The 24,194-nt window shown below is 38.9% G+C and overlaps 1 non-coding gene across 1 annotated transcript; it reads left to right on the forward strand.

Annotated features, from left to right (window-relative positions):
* Nucleotides 1-24,003: 24,003 nt before the first annotated feature.
* LOC123463290 lies at nt 24,004-24,194 on the forward strand. Its single transcript, XR_006638870.1, has one exon. It is a non-coding gene; the product is annotated as a U2 spliceosomal RNA (small nuclear RNA).

The raw sequence follows: 24,194 nt of genomic DNA on the forward strand, positions 1-24,194 counted from the left end.
AATAATCCTGATGAGGTTACCTTTACATATAATGTGTTGTTTCTCCCTAGCTGCTTTTAGGACGTTCTCTTTGTTATTGATGTTAAGAGTCTTAATGAAATATGTCTTAGAGAATTTCTCTTTTGGTCCAGTCTGTTGAAGTTCTGTTAGCTTCTAATCACTTGATGGGACTTTATTTTGAGAGAGTGGATAAGTTTTCTTTGATGATTTTGTGGAATATGTCTGAATTTCTTTCCCTTCTGGTATTCCCATGACCCAAATGTTGGAACATTTAAGGGTATCCCACATTTCCCTCATTCAAAAAAAAAAAATTGAACTTATTGAAACTTTTGGACTTATGAACCGTTACTTCTTTTTTGTCTTCCAGTCTGAGTTTCTATCCTCCACATGGCTGGCTCTATTATTCTTGAGAGTTTCTATAGAGTTTTGGGCTTGTCCAATTTGGTTTGTATTTTCTACTTCTTTTTTATGTATAGTTTCCATCCCTGTGTCAAGTTCCCTTTTCACATCGTTTTCTAATTTTCTTAGTGCTTGTTGGAATTCATCCTTGCTTTTCTTTATGTATTCATTGAGCTTAGCCAGCTGGTTATTGAGGTCCTCTTTTTTAATATATATTTTTAAATATTTTATTTATTTATTTTTTGACAGAGAAAGAGGGAGAGAGAGAGAGAACAGGTACACCTTGGCCTCCAGCCACTGCAAATAAACTCCAGATGCATGTGTCCCCTGTGTATCTGGCTAACATGGGTCCTAGAGAATCAAACCTGGGTCCTTTAGCTTTGCAGACAAATGCCTTAACCACTAAGCTATCCCTTAAGCCCCAAGATCCTCTTTTTTTCTTCTCTCCTTCCTTTAACTGTCTTTGGAACCTTTCCTGGTTCTTTTCTATTATGTCTTATCTGGTAAGGACAGCATTTGTGCAATTATTAGCCCTTTGTTGATTTTCTGCAAGTTCTGCTATTTGGTTGGTCAAGGTTACATCACTTGTATCTTCATTTTGGGGTTCGTACCCTATTGTCTCTTCTATGTTTTGATTAAAGACATCCATTGTGGGACTGGGCAATATTGTTGGAATTTGGTTTTTCATGTTATTCCTTTTGTGCTGTGGTGTGCCCATCACAGTGTAGGAATCTTATTTAATTCAGGAGCAAGCTGTAGTCTACCCTTGAAGTGTCTTCAGTGTCTATTCCCTTTTATAATTGCTTCTACTAGGCTTCTGATGGCAATGAGTTCTACCTTCTCAGAGGGAAGAAGGCCATGAGGCTCTGGTGGGGACCCAGGGACCTGAGGAAGGGGCTTGATGTTCTGTGGTTCATGGTATGGGACTTTTTGATCAGGTGGCCTGAGGGGATATGGGGTGGTGGGGCATATGAGAAAGCAGACAGGTGTAGGGTCAGGGCTGTGGGAGGTAGGGGAGTAGAGCATGGATTGTGTGGTGGTTCCAAGATGCCAAGGGGTAAGGGTATGGGACACTGGGCCTTTTGGGACTGTGCACAAGAGGGTGTATAGGATTGTTTGGTCCTGTGACAAGGCAGGGTGGGATATGGGGATATCATGCACATGGTGGGTCCCCTAGAGGAACACTAGCCTACTGGCCTATATCTGCTCACAGGGGTAGGGTGGTGGTGGTGGTGCTTGCATGTGGATCTCTGAGGTGGCAGGAATGCATGTGGGGGATGCTAGCCTTCTGGCCTGGGTCCACACACAGAGATCGGGGGTGCGGCAGTGAGTGAGATGGGATGGCCTTCACATGTGGAGCTATACTGGCCTGTTGGTCTGGGTCCACTTAGCCTGTGGTTAGTGCAGAAGAAATATGTAGTTGGGACTGCAGCTAGGATGGCTGCTTGAGGAGTTTGGGGGACTGGTGGGCTACCCAAGATTGTGGGAACCATCAGATTCCCCACTTTCTTCCTCTATGCCTTCCCACTGGAGGTCTACTAGAATTCGCAAACCCCTAAAAATTCCAATGAAGCCTAAAGGCCTTGCCTTTCCTTCCCCAGGAGGTGAGGCATGGTTCAGCAGATGCCACTTGACCAGAAGTCAGGATGGCCATTTTTATGATATTAATTCTTCCAATCTATGAGAATGGGTGATTCCATGTTCCTGTCTTTTTATTCTTTAAGGTTTTAATGTTTTCATTGTTAAGGCATTTCACTTTTTTGGTTTGGGATATTTCAAAATATTTAACTTTTGTGACTATTGTATGTGGACCATTTCCCTGATTACTTTCTCCATGTGTTAGTGATTGGAATATACAAAGGCACTGATTTTTATGCAATGGTTTTATATCTTTGCCCTTTTACTGAAACTTTATCTGCTCCAGCAGTTTTTGGGTGGAGTCTTCAAGGCCACTTATCAGAAAATATGGCTAAGTTAACTTCTTTCTTTCCAACTTGTATTCCTCTTATTTACTTTGTCTTACTGCTTGATCTAAGAATTAAAGTAATATGTTAAATAACAGTGGGTACAGTAAACACTCTTGTCTTGTTCCAGACCTTAGTGGGTATTGAGAGCTGCAAGGGAGCTGCAGCTGCTCTTTGACTTTGGGAGCTACAGGTGGTGTCTAATCTCTTAACACAAAGGCCTTATCGATAAGGTGTCAGATACACAGGCATTATTTAACATACAGCCTAGGTGGAGTGGGTGTTAGACACAGAGGCATTAACATGTGGCCCTGGTGAAGCTGACCTTAAGCACCTATGAATTTGAGAAAGTTTTATCTTCTGTATATAAGCTTGTGTTTGCCTAAATAAACCTGAGCCTTTATCAGACTTTGTCTTGGCTCATTCCTTGTGTTCTTGTCTCAGATTCATTCCCACTCCCTCCTTGGGGGTCTGTTTCAACTCTCATGCTGCAGGCTGGCACAGCGTGGTGCCCGGAACAGGAACCTGAATATGAGGGGCTTCAGTGAGGCCAACATCCGTGGAAGAAAGTGAAACTAAAAAGAGGACTGTAGTCACCTGCTCAGTCTTCTGGAATAAGGTAAGTTGGTGCAATTATGGGAAATCAAAGAGTAAAAAGGAGATAATTGCTGTAGTAAAATATATTTTTAAAACACAAGGAATTGGGATTGCTTCAAGTTCTTTAAGCAAATTTTTTGATTTCGTTAATAAAACGCCTTGGTTTATAGACCAGGGAAATGTTGATTCAGATGCTTGGGATAAAGTAGGGAAAGAATTAAATGTCTTTTAACAAACTCATAGTCCTAGTAAGGTTCTGGTAATTGCCTTTTCCTTATGGTCTTTGATAAAGGATGCATTGGATTCAGGTACAAAAGATAGTTTAGTGAAGCAAATGTTAGATCACACTCAAGCTGTTATTGAAGAAATTAGGGATCAAAGTCCTGAAAAAAGGACACATGTAACTCACAAAGAATTGAATAAAACATTGCAATCTTTACAAATTTCTAAGGAAGATAGTGACAAGGAAGAGGAGGAATTAGAGCCAGAAGAAGCAGCAGAATTAGAGGAAGAGGCCACTAATTATCATGCAGATTGGGACCCACAGCATCCCTCCGCCCCCATGCTCCCCACACAAGTACATGTAGCAGAATTTAAAACTTAGGTGGCAGCTTTAAAGGAGAAAGTAGACCTAGAGAAAGTAAAAAGAAAGTTAAAAGATGAGTTAGATAGTATTATTAAGAAGCCTTCTGAAATTGTCCACATATCTTCATTGCATCCTCATCATTGCATTGGCTTATCCAGTAACTGAATTTCAACAGGTTGATCAAATGATGAGGCAATATGCTTCCTTTAATTTTAAAGACATAAAAGAATTAAAAACAGCTTGTGCACAATATGGACCTATGTCACCATATACTATGTCAATTATAGAAGCATTGGCAGGGAAAATTCTAGCAGCAAATGATTGGAAATCTATATACGCAAAGCTTGTTTATCAAGAGGAGAATATTTAATTTGGAAAGTAGAATTCTATGACTTATGCAAAAAGACTGCAATGTTGAATCAACAGGCAGGAAATGGTAATTGGAATGTTAATATGCTTACTGGGGAAGGAAACTATGTTGGGAATGACAATCAAATTGCATATCCCCCTGCTGTTTATCAACAAATAGCCACAGCAGCTCATAGAGTGTGGTTTAGCCTTCCTTCAAAAGGAGAAGCTGCTGGGGAGAATAAGATTAGACAGGGTCCTGATGAGAATTATGCTGATTTTGTAGATAGATTGATAAAAACAGCAGGGAGAGTATTTGGAGATGCTGGCACTGGTATGGACTTTGTAAAACAGCTTACTTATAAAAACACAAATAGTGCTTGCAAAGCAGCTATATGGCCTTATAGAAAGAAAGTTCATCTACAAGGATATGTTAGATTATGTGCTAATATTGGCCCTAGCTATATGCAGGGAATAGCCATGGCTGCAGCGTTACAAGGAATTCATTTTCAAATGGGTGCCACTGCAGCAAGATCTGGCAAGTGCTTTTACTGTGGAAAAATAGAACATATGAAAAAAGATTGTCCAATTTAAAAAAAAAAAAAGGAAATTCCAATAATCCAGCTCCTGGTCTTTTCCCAAAGTGCAAAGGAGAGAAACACTGGGCAAATGAATGTAGATCTAAAACAGATAGAGATGGCAATCCTGTTATCCAGCAGCAGGGAAACGGGAGAAGGGGCCAGCCCCAGGCCCCACAAATACAAGTTTATGGGGCAATACAGTTTGTTCCTCAAACAGCCAGTTACAGCCAGTCTCCCAACTTCTCAGGGAGTGCCGGACTCGACCTCAGTGCTTCCACCTACACAGTGTTAACTCCAGAAATGGGACTTCAAGCACTGCCTACTAGAGAATGTGGCCCACTGCCAAAAGACAGTGTAGGCTTAATATTGGGAAGAAGTAGCAGTAATATGTAGGGATTAGAAATAGCACCTGGAGTTATTGATGCAGATTTCACAGGAGAACTTAAAATTATGCTGTCTTCTCCAAAAACAATCTTTACAATATTGCCCGGGCAGAGAATAGCTCAATTGTTGCTCCTTCCAATGATAAGAACTGGAAGGGTTGCTTATGTTGAGGGTTGAGGGACTCAAGGATTTGGTTCATCAGATGCTCACTGGGTTCAACCTATCAGTAAGGAACATCCAAAATTAACTTTAAAATTAAATGTGAAGCAATTTGAAGGGTTAATAGACACTGGAGCTGATGTTACTATTTTGTCTGGTAATCACTGGCCTACTTCTTGGCCTAAGCATCCTAAAGGGACTCAATTGAGAGGTATTGAACAATCCTCTTGTCCTGAGCAGTGTGCTGCAGAATTACTTTGGGAAGATGAGGAAGGTTATATTGGGTATTGTAAACCTTACATTATAGACAGTTTGCCTTTAGATCTGTGGGGAAGAGATGTTTTGAGTCAGATTAAATTGTCAATGTGTAGTCCTGTCATTAAAAAGAAATCAGGAAAATGGCAGTTACTACAAGATCCGAGAGCTATAGATGTTACTGTGCATTTAATGGGAGCATTGTAACCTGGTCTGCCTAGTCCTGTAGCTATTCCAGCTGACTTTTCTAAAGTGATTATTGACTTCAAAGCTTGCTTTTTTACTATACCTTTACATCCATGAGATTGTTGCCATTTTGCTTTTAGTGTTCCTTTTAGTAATTCTAAGGAGCCTATGAAAAGATATCAATGGAACGTTCTCCCTCAAGGTATTGCTAACAGTCCAACTTTATGTCAGAAATTTGTGGCTAAAGCTTTAGCTTCTACAAGAAGCAAATTTCCTCATAATATATACATACAATATGTATATATTATTTATTATATGAATGATATTTTATTAGTTGGAAAGGAAAAGATAGATGTCTTGACTTGTTCTCACATGGAACAACAGTTCACTATGTGGGGATTCAAAATTGCACCTGAAAAGGTACAACAAGATTCCCCTTTTTCTTATCTTGGGGATTATTTATATCCAAAACAAATTAAACCATAGAAAGTTACTCTTAAAATACAGAACCTTACCACTTTAAATGATTATCAGAAATTGTTAGGAGATATTAATTGGATTAGGCCTTATTTAAAACTTACTACTCATGAATTAAAACCTTTATTTAATATACTACAGGGGGACTCTAATCCTTCTTCTTTTCCTTCTCTTACACCTGAAGCTTCTAAAGCATTAATTACAGTACAAAAGGCTATAGAAAAACAATTTATCATTTATATTGACTATATTAAAGAGCTGTGGTTACTTTTATTTCCTACCCCATATACTCCAACAGGATTGTTGCGGGCAAGGAACTCCTATACTATGGGTACATCTTGTATCTTCTCCTCCAAGAACTGTAACTCCTTATTATGACAATGTTGCTAAAGTAGTGATGGAAAGAAGAGCTGAATCTATTAAATATTTTGGTATAGAACCACAGGTTATCTGTCAGCCTTATAATTCAAAACAGGTTTCTTAGTTTTTTGCTTTTTCAGATACGTGGGCATTATCCAGGGCAGGTTTTGCAGGAAGCATTGATAATCATTACCCAAAACATAAGTTAATTCAGTTCTTCATGCAACATTGTCATTTGTCCTTGCAATACACAATTTTCTCCTATCAAGGATGTTATGTTGGCCTTTACAGATGGATCTTCTTCTGGCGTAGCTGCTTATTCTTTAAATGGACATATACTTTTAGTACTCCTTATAAACCTGTAGAACTGGCAGCCTTTAAAGCTTTATCGCAACATACTGCTACTATATCTGTTAATATTTACGCTGATAGCCAACATATTGTCCATTCAGTTCCTTATTTAGAAACCTGTAGTAGAATAAGTTCTTCTTCTACTGTTTACAATTTTTTTGCTCAGGTTCAACTTTTGATTCTCCAATGCTCAGCACCTTTTTATGTAGGACACCTTCATGCTCATTCTGGCCTCCCCAGGCCCTTAGCTCTGGGAACTGCTACTACAGACGAGGCTACTAGAAACTTTTCTGTGGAAGAAGCTATGAATGCTCATAAGCTTTATCATCTTGACTCTAATACTCTACGTCTTAAATATAAAATTACACATGAACAAGCATGACAGATAGTTAAAAATTGTCAACAATGTCTCACATTTTTACCTGTGCCACATCATGGTGTCAATCCTTGAAGTTTAACTCCTGGCCATCTATGGCAATGGATATAACTCATGTTCCTGAGTTTGGAAAAATGAAATTTGTACATGTTTCTATTGACACTTATTATGGTTTCATTTGTGCTTCTTCTCAAATGGGAGAAGCTACTAAACATGTTATTGCTCATTGTCTTCATTCTTTTAATATTTTAGGAGTACCTGAACAACTGAAAACAGATAATGGTCCAGGATTTATAAGTGTGGGATTTAAGCACTTTTGTTCTTCTTTTAATATTGAACATGTTACTGGAATTCTTTATAACCCCCATGGGCAAGGTATCATTGAACGAGCAAATGCAACATTAAAAATCTGGTTACAAAAAACTAAAAAAGGAAAAATTATACAGGGATCAGTAACAAGATGGTTAAGTCATACTTTATTTATTTTAATTTTTTTTACTTTTGGATGCAAAAGGGTTTTCTGCTGCTGACCGTTTTTGTCATGCACAAACCAAGACTAATTATGCTAAAGTAATGTGGAAAGATCCATTGACTAACAATGGAGTTGACCCAACCCTGTATTAATATGGGGAAGAGGATCTGTTTGTATTTTTTCACGGGAAGGAAATGGAGCCAGATGGTTGCCCGAATGTTTGGTCCAGTATGCAGGCCAAGAGATCAAACAAGAGGACACTGCTGATCCTGATGATATGGTGTCATCTACATCTTGCTTACAGTAAAGTCTATTGGACTGTCCTCAGGGGTGGTCAGACAATGGACATCAGCAGACTTATGTGTAGAAAATTGCTGCTGCTATGGGAGGTATAAAGATTACATCTGCCAGCAGTAATTCAAAGAGTCTTCCGAAGGGAACTCTTATGGCCTGGGTTATACCACCTTATGCCCTGATGTTAGGAAATATAAATATCACTTGGTATCACGGGTCTGAAGGAATGTTTAATGTTACCTGTGATAAATGTAGTCTGCCCAGTTGTGTTTCTCATGATTCTGAAACTGTAATGATTGTCAAGCAACCTGCATTTGTCATGATTCCTGTTAATCTTTCAAAGCCTTGGTATTCAGACAAGGGTATTCAAATTCTAGAGGAGGAGGTTAAAAATAGTTTAAGTAGACAAAAGAGAATTGTAGGTTTAATTATTGCTGGGGTTGTTGTATTTATTACATTATTAGTTTCTATTACTACTGCTGCTGTTGCTCTTACACAAGAAATTCATACTGCACACTTTGTTAATAATCTAGCTAAAAATGTTTCTGTTGCTTTGGGAACTCAAGTAGCCATAGATAAGAAGTTAGAAGACAAGATAGATGCCTTCTTTGATGTAGGGACCTATTTAGGAGAGAAAATTCAAGGAATGAAGATTAGAGCACGGTTGGAAAGCCATGCAAATTACCAATGGATTTGCATCACTTCTAAAACTGACAGTGCTAGTTATGAAGATTGGGTAAAGGTCAAAATGCACTTGGAAGAAATTTGGCACCATGATAACATTGTGTTAGATTTGGATAGTTTACATTCAGAAATTCTAGCTATACAGAACAGTCATCTTGATTTTGATGCTACTAAGGCTGCTAATGATTTACTTGCTGCAACTAAGTCTCTGTTGCCTAGTTGGGACTCTCTAAGTTCCTGGATAGGCAGATCTGAAGCTGTGGGAGTTTGCCTTCTGCTTCTCTTATGCCTATTGCCTATTTTCTTCAAGTGTCTAATGAAGTCTATTTTGAATGTTTGCACAGAGGTCCGAGGTATGCACTATAACACGTCCTTGGCTCCCTCAGACTTTATCCTAATTCTCCCTGAAATTTTACCCAGCTGGTAGCCAGAGGCGGGTAAGATTGGGGGAGGAGGTATCCAACCTAAGATAGGGAACATATTGAAGGATATTATGTCCTATGACGGGTAAGGATGTTCATCTGCCTCTGACAACCTAATACATGCATAGTTGCTTCTTTTAATAAATAAAGAAGGGGGCTATGTTGGGAGCTGCAGCTGCTCTTTGACTTTGGGAGCTACAGGTGATGTCTAATCTCTTAACACAAAGGCCTTATCGATAAGGTGACAGATACAAAGACATTATTTAACATACAGCCTAGGTGGAGTGGTTGTCAGACATAGAGGCATTAACATATGGCCCTGGTGAAGCTGACCTTAAGCACCTAGGCATTGTCAAGAAAGTTTTATCTTCTGTATATAAGCTTGTGTCTGCCTAAATAAACCTGACCCTTGATCAGACCTTGTCTTGGCTCCATTCCTTGTGTTCTTGTCTCAGATTCATTCCCACTCCCTCCTTCGGGGTCTGTTTTGACTCTCATGCTGCAGGGCAGCACTAGTGGGAATGCTTTTTGCTCATTAGTTTATCCCCATTACTATGACATATGTACTATGACATATGGCTTATGTTTGTTATGTTTGGTCTTTATTGTGTTGAGATAGGATCCATTCACCCCTAGACTCTACAGTGTTTTAACCATGAAAGATGTTATGTATTTTCAAAGCCTTTTTCTGCATCAACTGAAATGAGAAAGTGATTTCTGCCCTTTAGCCTATAAATGCGATGTATTATTTTTACCAATCTCTGCATGTTGAAACATGCTTGGGTTGAAATGTACATGAATGAAGTGGATGATCCTTTTGATGTATTCTTGTATTCAATATGCAAGAATTCTACTGAATATTTTAAAATCTAAATATATCATAGATTTTCTTGTGTCTCAGTCTGCTTTAGGCATTAGTGTAATTTTGGTTTCAAAGAAAGAGTCAGTGGGTCAATAAGCATTTCTTCCTTCCCCATTCTGTGAAATAAGTTGGGAAGAACTGGTTTTATTTGTTCAAATAAAGCTTTGGTGGAATTTGGTGGTGAATCCATCTCGGCCTGCACATTTTTTGGTCTGAAGTCTTAATCACTCTCTTAATCTCGTTAGTTGTTATATCTCTCTTCAGCTTATTTCTTTGAGATCTCTCTATTTTTATAATGTAGAACTGTAAACTCTTCTCTTAGTATATTCTTCATTGTTTCCCATAAGTTTTAGTATGTTCTATTTTCATTGTTTAGTTTTAGGAAGTGTTTTCTTTCTCATTTTATTAGTTATGGTTACTTATGGATATACTCAATATGTAAACACCACATGTTGCTACCTTCCTTGCCCTCATCCATGCCTCCCAAAGGTACCCTCCTCATTGGAGATGTCAGTTATCCCCATGGGGATTGTGAGTTACGTATTGTGGGGGTATCCATCAGTTATGGGGAAGAGGCAATGTTTCTGTGCATAATGACCCAACTTGTAGCTCTAAAATTCTTTCTACCTATTCTTCTGAAAATTTCCCTGGGCCATGTTGGGTTAGTTTTAGCTATACTTCAGTGATGTGTTCTTAGGAGCCCCTGTATCTCTAGATCTCTAGTTTGCCAGGGGTCGAGTGTCCTCAGTGTCTATCTCCTTTACCCTTGTGCTGATATCAGGTTCACCAAGAAAGCAGCACTCTTGTTCATTTCCCCAGTTACTCTATGGTTTCCACTGGGGCCCTGGTGAAGTGTGATGAGCCATTTCTTCTTTTCCATCTGAAAAAGAGAAGCAGACTTTCCAATGGAGAGTGACATCATCACTAGTTAAATGTGATAACCATTGTGAGTTTAGAGAGAATGTAATGAGTGTAAGTACTATTATAGCCCAAGATTGGTGGGAGCTTGTTATTGGAGAGCAAACTCATTATCTGGATATGATTCTGACTTGTTTCCTAGTTCCTGATATGAGTTTCTTTCCACTGAGCAGATATGTTAGCTAATCCAAGAGCAGTTGGTTACCCACCATGGCTATGTGCCACTATTGCACTTGTGTAAACATCATGTCAGGTTGTTTGCTTCTGAGCAGCTTAGACCTTGAGTTGCTTGGCCACTTTCCCCCAGTAGCTCATGTGGCACCTTCTACCACTATATGGACTAACTGTGTAGGGACTGTCTCTCTTCTAGATTCCAACCAGTTCTCTCCATATTCTGTACAAACATTATATGGTGTCTTCAGCAGTGGGGACTTACCATTAACCTCTGGTGGGTAAATAAGTGCTCTGAAAGAAATTTGTCTTCTTTTGGGGAACCTTGTAGATTTCTATGATCAACAGTTCATTGGGGGTATTTATTTCCTTTTTGATTTCTTCAATGACCCTTTCATTCTTCAATATCATGTTGTTCTATCTCCAGGAATTGGTGTATTTTCTGTTGCTTCTCTTGTTCATTTCCAGCTTTATTAACTTGTAGTCAGATAAAATACAAGGAGTTGTGATAATTTTTCTAAACTTATGGAAATTATGTTTTAATATATGATCTATTTTATAGCAGGTTACATGAGCTCCTAAGGAGAATGTGTATTCTGAGAGTTTGGCTGAAATGTTTTAAAGATGTCTGCTAAGTCTATCTGATTTATGGTACTATGATATTATGATCCATTGTTTCTCTATTTTCTGATTTGATGATCTATTGACAATAGCTTGGGGTATTAAAATCAACCACTATTATTGTACTGGGATTTATTTTTGTTTCAATGTCTAGTAAATTTAGCTTTATAAAATTCAGTACACCTGTGTTTTGTGTATGTATATTTATTATTATAATATTCTCTTACTCAATTGGTCCATTTATTTATTTAAGAGTGACAGAGAGAGAGAGAGAGAGAGAGAGAGAGAGAGCATGCCAGGGCCTCCACCCACTACAAACAAACTCCAGATGTGTGTGCCCCCTTGTGCATCTGGATAACATGGGTCCTGGGGAATTGAGCCTTGAAGCAGTGTCCTTAGGCTTCACAGGCAAGTGCTTAACCACTAAGCCATCTCTCCAGCCCTTTAATTGGTCTTTTAATGAGTAAAAACCAGCATTCTTTTTTCTTTTGGTTATTTTTGGTTTAAAGTCTATTTTATTGGATATTAATATAGCCACACATGCTCATTTCTCATTTCCATTTGCTTGGTATAACTTTTTTTATCCTTTCACCCTAAGTTTGTATCTAATTTTATTGATAAAGTGGGTTTCTTGAAGAGAGAAAATGTATGGTTCCAGGTTTCTGTTAACCTGTGCCTTTGGATTAGGTAGTTGAGTGCATTGATGTTCAGAATTGTAATTGAGAGGTGTGATTTATTCGTGTCAAATTCAAGACTTTGTGGGGTTTGGTCTTTTCTTGATCTTCATTTACTTTCACACATGCTCTAGTTTTGATTATTCTTTTTCACTTTTAATCCTCTTTAAATGGGTGTATTTTGTTTTCTGTTATGTTTTCCTTCTGAATCTCCACCTCTTTCTTGTATTCCAATTTATTTTCTTTTTTTATTGTTTCTTTGAATTTGTTCATTCATTTGATCATATCCTTATGGAGTTTATTGCACTCTCCATTGAGTTGTTGTTGCTGTTTTTCGTCTTCTTCTTCTTCTTCTTGATTCTCATCAATTTCATCTGTCTATGGTCTTCACTTTGTTGTTTCTCTCCCATTTTATTCAGCCAGTTGTTCATAGCCTCATTAACTTTGTTGAATATGCTTATTGTAATTGCATTTTTCAATTCTGTGTCTTGGTTTTTCTCTATGTACTTTTTATTGGAGGCTTCCATGATGGGATGAGATATGCTTATTAGGAGTATTTGGCCATTGTTTCTTGTGTTATCTGTTGTGTACTGGGGTTTTCCCAAGTTTTAATAGTCCAGGCCCAAATGAATTTCACCAAGCTTTACCAGACCTTCAGAGACCTAAAAACAATGCTTCTTAAACTTTTCCATAAAAGAGAAAAGGAAAGCTTACTACCAAACTCTGTCTACAAACCCAGCAATACCCTGATACCAAAACCAGATAAAGATAGGAGAAAAAAGAAAATTGCAGACCAATTTCCCTCATAAATATAGATGCAAAAATTCTCAACATAATATTGGCAAACAGAATACAAGAATATATAAAAAAGATAATGCACCTCCCTCTGCCTACCGAGTGCTAGGATTAAAGGCACGTGCCACCACACCCAGTTATCAAAACAATTTTGAGCAATAAAAATAAGACTGGCTGTATCACCATACAAGATTCTAAACTATATTGCAGAACCATAGTAGCACTTCAGGAACTCCAGGCAGAACTAGGAACGTTGCATATCTTTAGATTGGAATTTCAAACCCACCACCATACATTAAGATCCACCCAGTGATATCTACCTCCAGCCAGGTGGCTGCAGATGCAAACTACAAGCTAATAAAACACTGAATATATTGGGGGATATCTATTCAAAGTACAACACTCTGTCCCTGTCCCCAGTAGATTCAAAACCACCACACATTGTAAATTATATTTGGTCGAATTTCAAAGGTCCCCACAGTCTTGACCAACTTAAGATAGTTCCAACATGCCAAGTCTCATCTGAGATTAAAGATCATCTCCTAGCTGCAAGTCCTATAAAATCAAACAAATCACACACTTTTAAAATATAAAGGCACAGAATAAACATTTTCAACTGCTATGAGGCATCACAAGGAGAGACTAGAACAATGTAAACTCCACAACCATTGAGCAAACATCAAATTCCTAATAGTTTAAGTCCAGTGACCAGTAGTCACAGGCTTTTCCAATTCTGCCCCTTCATCTGGGCTGAGTAGCCAAGAAAAACTGCCAACCCTAGTCAGTAGCCTCCATGGTAGCTCTTGCACAGTCCTGCTATATCCAATTGCACAGTCCTGCTATATCCAAAACATCTTTAGGTCTCCAAGAAAACCATGATACATCTTCCAAAGGCTCTTCCAGCCTATTCGTGAAGGTCATCATGCCCACATATCCAATGTGTCAGCAGTGGCTCCTGAAACCATATGCACTTCAGGACCATTTCATGAATTTTTCATGCTTCCAAAACTAATACCAGGTGTGTAGGACACAGCCACATTCTTAATTCAGAAGAAAAATTAATTATTACCTTAAAGAGCAGGTTCCTTCTCCAGTCAACTCCTTCCAAAAGTTTGCATTTCTATCATAATCTGTCCTCAGGCATCCTCTCCATTGTTTTAATGTAAAGCAGTTGAGTAATTTTCCTTAAGATTGCTAATGTGTTGATGATGGCAGCTTCAGTAACATAAAACCAGTCTCTGGGCCAGTAATTTTAACTTGCTTGAGGTTTTCCAACTTAAAATCTTAAAGCTTTCAGTCCAATATGCTTATCCAAGTACAGAAGTTCATTACAAATTTAACCTTGATCAAACCCTCTGGGCAAGGGCAGCAGAATGCAGTCAGCCCTTATTCCAGTAGCTCAGTTCCAACAAAGCCCTCTGCAGTCTTTCCTTCCCCTTAGAAAGCTCATAAGCCAAGCTTCAAAGTTCAATACTGTCTGCACATAGCATACTCAAACTGTCATCAGAATAGTCAATAAAACTTGGCTTGCACTCCAGAAGGCATCTTCAGTTGCATGCACCAAGTCCATTCCCATTGGTCCAAAACAAAAGTTCCAAAAGACCAAAATCCAGATGGTCATGTTTTCCTACCCCACTTCTGGTACTAATTTCTGTAGCAGATAGCTTCAAGTTTGCTAAAATGAACTTCCAAACAAGGCACCGTTATGGACGATGGGATATTAATTGAAGCTTACAGATCCAGGGGAAGTTCCATAATGGCAGAAGAAGCTGGCCCTGCTCTTATAGGACCAAGCAGAGAGATAGAAGCCACAAGCCAAGCCAAAACCCACACAATTCACTTCAGGAACTCCTGGTAGAACTAGGCACTTTGTATATCTTTAGATTGGAATTTAATACCTACCATCACAGCTTAAGATCTCAGTGAACACCTGCCTCCAGCTAGGTAGATACAGATGCAAACTACAAGCTAATAAAACACTGAATATATTGGGAGCCATCTATTCAAACTACCACACCAGCCAGGGCAAATGTCCAAATGAGTGTGAGAGTGGCATGTCTGTTATGGGGGAAACCAGCCACTCTATAATTAGACTGGAGGCCCACTCCAGGGAAGCGAATACATGCCTGGAATTGAAAACCTAATTAAAAGCCTATGGTAGGGAGATCATGATACCTGTTCTTGTCTGGATAAATGCATATATTATTTTCACCAAACTGTCCTGTACTTTTCTTAACATCTGTTTCCATATATTAATGGTACTCTTGCTCTTTGTTAGAGAAGTTTCTCCTTTCAGGTGGTGGTGATCACTCAGATGACCCAAAAGGTACCATACTGCTGATAAGAAGAAATTGAGGAGTATTCAGGACTAAACACCACTATCATATCTTTCAAGGAACAAGGCCTATTGCAGGAGAGGTGGCAGGAAGAATGTTGGAGACTTATTGTGTATAATTATGGAAGTTGTCAGTAAAATAAGATTTTATTTTTTTAAAAAAGAAAAACAACAATGGGTACCAGGAACTAGCAAGATATATCATACTTTAAAAACTAATAGCTCTCTGTTATAGTTTAGATGCAAAATATTCCACAATCCCACATGTTTGAACTCTTGATCTCCAGCCCCTGGTACTACTTTAGGAGGTTGAAGAACTTTTGGGAGGTACAGCTTTGCTGAAAGAAATGGATTAATGGAGGGCAGGGCATGAGGATCCTGTTCCTTCCTGGTACACTGAGATGTGAGCAAGCAGCTGCCTCATCTTACCCTAACCATGCCTCCCTACCATGATCACATATATATTCTGAAACCATGACCTATATCTACTCCCCTATTTAGTTGGTTCTTGTCAGATTTTTGGTTATGGTGATGAGAAGAGTATCTAGCACTGAAGAGGCAAAGACAAGAAAATCACCAACCAGTCCATCTAGCCTAATTAGTGAGCTCCAGGCCAAAGAGAAACCCTATGTTAAAAATGGTGGAAGGCCTCTCCCCCAGCTTTCTCTGTCAAATAAATAAATAAATAAAAGTTAAATATTTTAAAAAGTGCAGGAGGGATTGCTTAGTGGTTAAGGCATTTGCCTGCAAAGCCAAATGACCCAGGTTCGATTCACCAGAGCCTACATTAGACAGATGCACAAGGGGGCACATGCATCTGGAGTTCTTTTGCAGTGGCTGGAGGCCACCGCATGTCCATTCTCTCTCTCTCTCTCTCTCTCTATCTCTCTCTCTCTCTCTCTCTCCTTCCCTCTTTCTGTCTGTCAAATAAATAAATAAAAATAAAATATTTTAAAAAATGGTAGATGGCACTCCTGAAGAACAGCCACTACATGAATATGAACACACATACCCCACACCTCTACACACAAGTGTACTTCCCACTACATGAGTATATATACACATATAAATAATAAAAGAGCCTTCATGAACTCCTCAGTTGGACTTTTGACACAATACACATGTCCATCATTCTTACATTTTATACACAAGTATTCAATATTCCAGACTTTGTTCCATAGTTCTCTCTCTCTTTCTCTCTCTGTCTGTTGCTCTCAAATAAATAAATAAAAATGATTTAAATATTTAAAAAAATTATATTTCAGACATCTCAGTAGAATAAACCTTAGTTGACCATTGAAAAGGTCACTGACCACTTTTTTCTCTTATTAAATCCATATTCCCATAGCTAGAGCTGGAAAACAAGTCAGAGCCATATCCAAGCATAAGCCCACTCTCTAATATCAAGCTACCGTCAATCATGGGCTACAAGAGGGCCTACACCTATTAAACTCTATTAAAAAAGTAAGGGTTATCTCATTTGTCCTGGTGCTAAGTTACTCTCCGTTGGAGAATCTGCTTCTTTTTTTTCAGATGGATGAAGATCCTAAGGAGAGAGCCACCCCATCATATCTCAAAAGGGCCCTGACTGAAACTAAGGAAAATTGGCGAAAAAAGTAAGGGTGCTGTTTTCCTGATGAACCAGATACCAGCACAAGGGGGAAGGAGACCAACACAGAGAAAAATCACCTCCTACCAAATCAGAGAGCCAGAGCCTCAGAGGCCCCCAACACCTCCTTACTGAAGCAGACCAAAAATGAACCCAACATGGCTCAGGGAAATTTTGTGGAAGAGGAGGTGGAAAGAATGTCAGAGCCACATGTTGGGTCATGATATGCAGAGACATTTATCATACCAAGAACTGTGGGCTAACTCCACAATGCACGACCCATATACCTCAACCAGGAGGGGACAATGGGGAGGGGTAGGTCATCTATGAGCCTAATAATGGTACCAAACTGCCTGTATTTGCTGAATAGAAAACTAATTTAAAAAATCTTAAAAAAATATCCATATTCCTGCATTGTATGCCAAGCCCTCTCCTGGACACTGGTGCAGCTCTACTAACAGAATCTCTGAGGTTTGTCAGATGCTCTGTTTCCAAGGTTGAATGTTAGTGGGATTTTGTTCACTGCACACACACATATTCATTGTTCCTTAGAACAGCCATATGACACGTAACAGTTTACATGCTAGTGACACTAGAACATATATTTGTATTTGCTACTGCATCCATTACTTTCTTTTTCTGGAACAAAATACCAACTCGAAGAAGTTTATGCAAGAAAAAAGTGTATTTTACCTTATAGATTTGAGAGGAAGTTTTACTATGGTGGGTAAACCATGGCAGGAAGAGACAGCTAGTGTCACATCTACACATCAGTAGGAAGTAGAAAAGGCTAAAGAGCACCATGATATGCTGGACTATAACAGCTCAAACAACACCCATGATCACATATTTCCTCCAGCAAGGCTCCACTTCCCAAAGGCTCCACCAACTTCCTCCAAAATACTACAAACTGTGGATCCAGTATTCAAACACATAGAGGACATTTTACATTCAAACCACCATATTCTTCCCCTGGCCTCCAGTTTCTTGGCCATTTCATGTTTTACAATGCCTTCATCCCCTCCAGTCTTTACCAGTCCCAACACTGTTCATAAGCCCAAAGTCTCATCTGAGACTGAAGGCATTATTTTAATTGTGATTCTTATAAAACCAGAACATAAGTTCTGTATCCCCAACATATTATTATTCCAAAAAAATGTGGGATATCAAGAAGAGACCAGACCAATACAAGATTGAAAACTTGCAGAGCAGTATCAAATCCTGAAGCTCTATGTCCAACATATGAGATTTGTGATGAAATTATTTGGGCTTCAAAAGGGCTAGCAGTTCTGGCCCTCCAGATGTGTTGCTTATGCCGGGCGTGGTGGCACATGCCTTTAATCCCAGCACTCGGGAGGCAGAGGTAGGAGGGTCACCGTGAGTTCAAGGCCACCCTGAGATGACAGAGTGAATTCCAGGTCAGCCTGGACCAGAGTGAGACCCTACCTCGAAAAACCAAAAAAAAAAAAAAAAAAACCCTAGACAGATGTGTTGCTTACAGCCATTCTAATAGCCAGGATCCACCCTGGACATGCAACTCCCCCTGGCAGACATTCCAGTGGTACTGGCATCTCCAACATCCTATGGTATCCATCCCATAGGTCTTTAACATATGGTTAAATAAATGACCCTCTACTTGCATTATTCATACATCCAAAACTAATATACCATGTAGGATGACACTGCCAATTTTTTGCCAGGTGAGGATGAAGCCTAGCCTTAAGGAACAAGGACCACCATAAGCACTTCTCCTCTCCCATACCACCCCATTTCTAAAGAATTATCCTCTTCATTGTCTTTAGCCTTAAGTGGGTCTTGATCTCAGGGCACCTTTCCTATTATACTAGTGCAGAGTAGATGGCCCATCCTAAATGGGTGATCTCTTTAACAATTAAAGTTGAATCAACTGCTATCTCTATACCTGAGACCTGAAACTTGTCCACATTTCTTTTGTGCCAAACTTGTATATTTTTTGTATCTTTTGTGTTCTTTATTTTACTCCTTTTCATTGTATATCTGAATTGGGGGGGGGGCATCAAAAAACAATAATTAAACCCTACAATCCACACATTGTGTGCTTTTGTGTCTTGGAATTCCTCATCCAAACACATTAGTTCACTAATAGTAAATTCATTTTCTTCTCAGGACATGGGCAAAATGTAACCAGATTCACTGTCAGAACAGAATATGGCTTGCTCTTGGCAAAGTTCTCAGTAATATCCTTTTCTCCCTTGGAAACCTTATAATCAAAGCCTTCATTGGCAACATCTCTCTCTTCATTCTGATCTGCCAAATTTCTACCTAAATGGCCCATTAAGTACTGCTTATAGTATTAGTTCCAAGTCTTTCCACAGTCTCCCCAAAAATCAGTTCCAAGAGACTGAGGGCCACATGGTTAGATTTATTACAGCAAAACCCCCATTATTTTCTGCAACAGTAATTTTCTCATTTCTGGGACAAAACATCTGACCAGAATCAGCTTACAGGAAAAAAGGGTTTATTTTAGCCTACAGATTTTAGTGGATGTTCCTATTTTGGTGAGTATAGCATGGCTAGAGCAAACAGCTGCACCATACCTTCATATTAACATGGAGGAAGTAGAAAGAGATAAAGATCATGAAGTAGACTAGATTTATCATACCTCAAGGCCCACCCCAGTTACATACTCTAGCAAGATTATCTCCAAAGGACCAACAAACTTCCCAAACAGTGCCACCAACCGGGGATCAAGTAATCAAACACATAAGTTTATGACGTACATTTTACATTTAAACCACACCAGGTTGAATATTCCGGGAGTTGCAGCCAAAGGTCCCTAACTAACAGTACTCTACTGTCATTGTGCTGGTTACCTACCTGCTTAGAAACTCAGAATAGATTTGTGCCTAAAATCATTTTGACATTAGACCTGGTGATACAAACCTGTACTACTACTCTGTACAGTTATTCTTAGAGCTGAAGCAGAAGGATCACAAGTTTAAGACCTCCCTGGATGACTAAGTTTAAACCCAGTCTTGGAAATTCAGTGGGACTGTTTCTAAGTAAATATTAAGAAGATGGCTGGAAATGAACCTCAGTGTTGAGTAAACAGTAATAAAATGGCTGGCGAAGTAGCTCAGTATTAAGGTGTTTGCCTGGAGTACAAGAGGCCCTATCTTCAATCCTTAATAACTACAACAACAAATATAAACTTTTCTCTGCAATCATAGACACTATATTTGTTTATGTGAGCTAATTTGGGAAATGTAGTTATTCTTCCTCAAAGGTTTCAACAACTTGAATCAAAGGAATCTTAGAGAATTTATGCTAAAGAGCAGCATCCATGTCTTCCTGCTTAGCCTAAGATAATAAGCAAATAGGAAAGTCCAAATGTTTGCTTGGGCTAAACACTAGAAAAAACCTTAGCTCCTTCCACAAATATGCTTTGAGCTCATAAGTTAAAAGAACATTAATATGAAGTCATATAAAAGCTGTGCATAGTGGCACATGTCTTTAATCCCAGCACACTGGAGGCAGAGGCAGGATGATTGCCATGAGTTTGAGGCTGGCCTGGAACTACATAGTGAGTTCCTGGTCAGCCCAGGCTAAGGTGAGACCCTATCTCAAAAAAACAAAAGGTAAAATAAATCATACAATACCTGAAAACATGAATGAGCTTGCTAGCATGTTTTATGTGATATAGTACTAAGAGCTTAATTTCTGCAACAATATTAAGATACTCTCACACATCATCAAAATGTAAATAAAATAAGTACATTTTGCTCATTTTCAAGATAAATCCTATTGTCATTGCAGAAAATATACATGTAAAATTTTAATATGCATAAGAAATAACATTAATTCAAAATATAAATAAAATAAGTACATTTTGCTCATTTTCAAGATAAATCCTATTGTCATTGCAGAAAATATACATGTAAAATTTTAATATGCATAAGAAATAACATTAATATACCAATTTAAAGCTATCTATGTTATTTCATTTATTTTATGACTATATTAAATATACCTGTGCAATTATATTCATATATTTTATATTTTTATTGTATTATAATAATTTGGGGTATGTGTGGTCCATGTGTGTATATATGGTATAGGCACATGTGGTGAGGATGCAAATATCCACTTACAGAAGCCAGATAAGAACTACTACAAGTCACACTTCTGCACTGATTACTTGATACAAAGTCTCTCACTGAACCTAGAGCTGCCATTTTATGTAAGACTGGTTGACCGCCAGGCTTCAATAATTCTGTCTCCACCTCCTATACAACTGGGGTTGCAGGTATTCTTGACTATACTCAGATTTTATGTGGTGCCAGGAATGAATTCAGGGTGAATTGGGCCTTCATACTTATATGGCAAGGGCTTACCCATTGAGCCATTTCTCTAGCCCTGCTTCACAGACATGTAGCTAACCTTCATCCTTCTTCACCTATTATGAGCTATAGAAGGCGGTCTATTAGAAATTACATCAATGAATATACTGGTTATTTGCTTTCAGGTGAGAACATCTTCAGGAGGTCAGTAGGAAATGGAGAGTTAGATTCACATATTTTTCCTTTATATCTCTCATTGCAGGCTGTACTACAAGCTGTCTGGGTCTATAGAATCAAGGAAAGTCTATCCATAGTAAATCTTCCCCTCATCCTCAGAGCCTGAGCATGGAAGTTCCTCCTTGACTATCAACTTTAAGCAGCTGCAGGGTGCTTTGTAATCTGCTTTAGTGAGCCTCTGCATTCTTCTATGTTCTAAGAATCTCAGCTGCCTGTTCAGAGCCTCTGGCTTATATTTATATTCACCATTGGCTTTCTTTGGTCTTTTATAATCCAGTAATTTGTTACTAAGCAGACAGCAACTGAGAATTTGGAAATTAGATAAGGAAAATGGATAGATTATGTTCTCTGTAGTTTTCCAGAAAGGCTATACTGTGTCTATGACTCCTGCTTTCACCATCTTTGCTAAAGATTTAGAAAGTTCAGTTTAGAACCACAGGCCATTTCTTCCCTCTCAACTACAAACCCCAGTAAATCTCTTACTTCCAAACTGTCCTGGGGAATGCCAGAGCCACTATCCTGTGCCAACACATCAGTTTGATAATCATGGAAAGGTTATTTGAAATATTTCCTGTGTTCTGGAAAAAGTCTGCATTACAATTATTTTAGGAACCTTTTCGGGTGGAAAAATTAGTTTGTAGATACCAAGGCATATTTTTCCAGTTATGAAACACTTTAAAGTTTGGAATTACCTCTCTAAAGACATGTGGGACTTATTCTTTCTAGAGATGTAGAAGACTTAGCTCTCTAGAGATGTTGGGGGCTTTGTTGGGAGCTATGAACCAAACCTCGGCCATGTTAACAGAGACTGCCATATAGCAAGTTAAGTTTTTACTTCCTCACCTAATACTCAACTACCACAAAGACTGCCATATAGCAAGTTAAGTTTCTACTTCCTCACCTAATATTCAACTACCAGAAACAATGGGATCATCCACCTGGCTAAACACTCCCCCATCCTGCCAGTAGCTGATGAAGAAACAAAGGCATTGCAGTTTAACCAATAACTCTGTGATCTTTGCCCTAACTATGTCCCCTTCCCCCTACAGCCCTATATAAACCTACATGTAAGAATAAACTCTCGAGGCTGTGACAAACACCTAGCATGGTCTCCTTATGTCTGTTTGCCTTCTTTGACCCAGGTTAGCTTCTCCTTGAGTCCTTGTTCAACTCCCCGCTGGCCGGGGCAAGTAGCGCCCAAGAACATGGGGCCCAAGGTACGAAGTGTGACCTGGGCATCACTCAAGTGGACAGCCGTCCCAGCCATTAGACAGCCACCCCACCGGAGGGGTGAGTGAAGGTCTGCATAGTGGTCACTACAGGCAATATACCTGTAATACAGACCTGCACAGCGATTGACTCAGAAAAGCCTGCCTGCAAAACTGATCCGTTTGAGGTAAGCAACGAATTTTATGCAATTAAAGTAAAGACTATTGAGTCATTTTTTTTCAAGGCACAAGAACTGCGGGACTTCCTTTTTGCACTTCTTTTCCTCCTTTTACTTTTGGTTGGCGCCATCGCGTGGAATTGCAACATAGCGACAGGGCAACTGAAGCCTCTTGGCCAGGGCTACCCTCTAGCTCCCTGTGTGAATCCCAACAGCCTGTTCAGGCATTGGCAAAGACCTCCTATCTAGCCTCTCTTTCTATCAACAAAACTGGGTATGCAACAGCCAGTAAATGCTCTTAGAGTGGCTGCCAGTTCTTAAAATTGCAGTTAGGCCCATCAGGGAACCCACCATGCTGGTTCCACAACCGGGAACATTGCCCTCTGGTCTTGCTGTTTCTCCTCTTTTCCTTTCTACCATGGGACAGACCCTAAGTAAGCATAAATTGTTGAAAGGCTTAAAACTTCTCTCAAGACACAAGGAACACGGGTTAAAGGAAAAAAAAAAAAAAAGATTTAACAAAGAGTAAAAGGAACTAATTGCCATAGTAAAAGATATTTTAGAAACACAAAAAATTGAGATTACTTCAAGTTCTTTTTGATTTTATCAGGAGGATTTGTCCTTTGTGTGTGTGTGTGTGTGTGTGTGTGTGTGTGTGTATGTGTTTATGTGTGCTCATTGTGCTTGCTAGTCGTGTCATGTTTGTGACTGTTTGTATCAAAAGAGATGAGATGGACGCAGGTGACATTCCTTTCTCTTCTAGAAAACCATTCAAGGAAATCAAAGACCTAAACATAGAAATTAAAAAGGAAAAGTTAAATGTCTTTTACAGGAGTAAATTTGCCAGATATTTATTCTAGATCAAGTTCACCTTACATAGGGGATTATTAAAAACAACAAAACTTCCTCTAAAGAGGTAACTTATAATTTGTCAGATACTTAAAAAAAAAAAAAAAAAGATTGTAATGTCCTGCTACTTAAGAGGAGGAGGCAACTAACCTGACTTCTGAGCCAGCCTGCCTCAAGATAACAACACAATTTGCCTTAGCTACTCCTAATAAAATCATTTCCAAGTGTGTTATTGGTATTAATGATATAAAATTGTATTAAGACTGCTTTCTTTTTAGTAATAGGATTAATCAATTTGGTGTAATTTTTTAATAGCCTTATAAGAAAGAGAATCACTTCCCGGCCTTTTGGCTAAGATCAAATGTACTATCTGTTCCTATCAGTTTAATATCTCATACGTCCTCTCTCTGAGGATAATATATTAAATGGATTTTTGGAGCTTGGAGTTGGAATAGGAGCTTGTTCTGTCCACTCCATGCATCAACCTGGTATTGCAGTACTTCCAGGAATGGTGCACCCCCT

The sequence above is a fragment of the Jaculus jaculus genome, chromosome 8 (assembly GCF_020740685.1).
Source record: "Jaculus jaculus isolate mJacJac1 chromosome 8, mJacJac1.mat.Y.cur, whole genome shotgun sequence".
NCBI classification, from domain to species: domain Eukaryota; kingdom Metazoa; phylum Chordata; class Mammalia; order Rodentia; family Dipodidae; genus Jaculus; species Jaculus jaculus.